Below are 2,820 nucleotides of genomic sequence, written 5' to 3'. Positions count from 1 at the left end.
AGGACATGAAAATTACTGAAATTGAGAGAGTCATTATTTGTAGAAGAAAGGGAATGCGATAAGCTTATTTTTCAAAGAAGTTAAGTATCAGGACATGGCAGGATATCTTTAATATTGACTAATGAGCAATAAATTAGATTTGGTAATTTGATATACGTACAATAAATTATCTTGCCTATTTTTATTACAACTTTATCATATTAGAGATTTTCTAAAAACTGATTATAAAATACATATAAGAGCATAAAGGTCCAAGGATAGCCAGACAAATTTGAAGAAGGAAAATAAGAAGAAACATTTGCTGCATTAGAGGTCATGAATTAGTGTACCACTGTATCAACTAAAATAATGTGGTGTTAGAGGAAGGTCAACACAGACCAATGAATGGAATAGAAGCCAGACCTGTCAATGAATGGAAATGCCTAGTCTTACATCAGACCTCTGTGCACGCAGAGGTGACCTTAAAAACCAGCAGGCATTGTAAGTAGCTTCACTATGCACATGGAAAAGAATATAATTAGAATCCTACCTCACGTCATACTTGAAAAAAATTCCAAGTGAATTAGAGACATAAATGTGAACACAGAACAAATATCTTTTTATAATTTGGAGAGAGAAGAAATTCTTCAACCAAGCTCAGAAAGTTAAAATCATAACAGAAAAGATTGATTAATTTGACTATATCATTGTTGATGAGAGTATAATTTTGGAGAGCAGTCTGGTAGTATATCATCAGAGGAATGGGTAAGTATGTAATGATGGAGAATCCCATACCTGTTATATTTATTTAAACCTTGATCTACATGTATAGATATGGATAGAACATGAACACAAAACGTTGAATGGAAAAAGCAAGATTGAAGGATAATACCATTTCTGGACATTTTAAGAACTCACAAAAATACTATTAACCAAATATGGATTCATATACATGTAGTAAAAGTGTAGATGGGCAGCGTATACTACTTTAGGATAGGCGTTATTTTGGAGAGGGAGGAAGGAAAATAAGACCAGGGAGGAGTTTAAACATTCCTTCAATTGTATGTACCTATGTTTATATTTTTAATTAATTAATTAATTTATATTTGTTTGTGAGGAAGATTGGCCTGAGCTAACATCTGTGCCAATCTTCCTCTATTTTACATGGGATGCCATCACAGCATGGCTTGATGAGCAGTGCTAGGTCAGCGCCCCAGATCCAAACCTGCGAACCCCGGGCCACTGAAGCGGAGAGTGTGAACTTAACCACTACACTGCCGGGCCAGCCCCCTGTATTTTTAAACAATAAAGAAAATCTGTTAGTATTTTAAAATTCTGAATGGTGGGTGGTGACTGTTTATTATATTACTGTTTATATTTTTCTGTATGTTTGAAATATTTTAAAATAAAGAATTAGTGTTAATCAGGTACAGTGGGAAAACTTTTTATCACTCTAATAATTTAAATATTACCTAGGCATAACTGTTTGAATTTTAAGGCACTATAATTACTATTTGGGGAGTGTTTAAAAATTTTACTTCAAATTTTCAGTATAACTTTTTTTTTTTGGTTTTGGTTCTCCATGTCCCAAATTGTTGAATAAAAATTACATGGGAAAGAAAACCTGCCATAAAACATTGCTAGTTATTTCACAAAAGAATTGTTAACTTATGAAGAGATTTATTACATGTCTCCACTTCAGCTTGGATCATTAATTAAATGATCAGGGGCTACTATCAATTGAAAGTATTAATGGGATAGTGAAAGTCAATTCACTAATACTTACTTTCCAATGCGTTTCAAACATGGAAGTACTGTGTAAAATGAGGTGCACCTGTGAATTCCAAAGTGTAATTCAGGATCTTGGGACTATAGACCCCTTTGATCTTGTCACAAATTGGCTCCTGGAAACCAGAAGGCCTCCCGGACTCAAGTCTCCAGGGACATTACCCCTGAAGCATCTCAAAACAAATAAAGTGGCTCAGACAGACGCTGGACCCAAACAGAATGGCAACCATTTCACACAATTAACCCCCAAATGATGTGAACAGACAATTCTCCACATGTAATTATGGCTTTTGTTATTTTTTCCCCCATGAAAGTGTTCTATTGCTTTGGCTTAAATGCAACAGATAGAGGTATTCAGCCTCGGCTGGCAAAATTTCTGATCCATATTTTAATAGATTATCCTGAATTGGCCTCCTGGAAGCATTTATGCTGACCAGTTTTGAAAACCTCTTTGTCAGCCCTCACCCTGACCTGCTAACGCCCAGCTCTAATGGAGGAAAGCAGGGGGTGATGATAATCGCTGTCTGCCCAGCCCTGAGTGCAGTGCCTGGAGTCTGCAGAACAGTCCGTGTGGAGGAAAAAAAGGAAATAAGGAGCGTAATTCAATGAATACTTGGAAACCAAGCTTGAGGGTTTCTTTTTCCGTTTAGAGGAGTAGAGATATCAGAAGCAGGATTATGAAAAAGAAAGAGTTAGTAAAAATAGGATCTTTGTGAATTAGAATAGCAAGGCCATTTCAAATTGAATTACACAGGATCATGGCAATTAGAATTGGAAAAGATCTCTCAGTCTTTCTCTGTCAAAGCATGATTACTCCCAATGGTATATTCTCCTGAGCTTAGTCTAGTCCAATTTTAAATGATTCAAGTGATGGAGCCTCCTTCGCTTCTCTTGGGATATCACTTCACAGTCTAAAATAGCTAACTACTAGGGGAGCCCTCCTGTATTTTTTTGCCTCATTTCCATTATTCTGTTTTGTATTTCCCCAATCCACCTTAAAACTATTTGAATTTAATTTTAAATGGCTACAATCTACGTTTAAATGATTAAACC

The sequence above is a fragment of the Equus quagga genome, chromosome 7 (assembly GCF_021613505.1).
Source record: "Equus quagga isolate Etosha38 chromosome 7, UCLA_HA_Equagga_1.0, whole genome shotgun sequence".
Lineage (NCBI taxonomy): Eukaryota > Metazoa > Chordata > Mammalia > Perissodactyla > Equidae > Equus > Equus quagga.
This window is presented reverse-complemented; position numbering follows the sequence as displayed.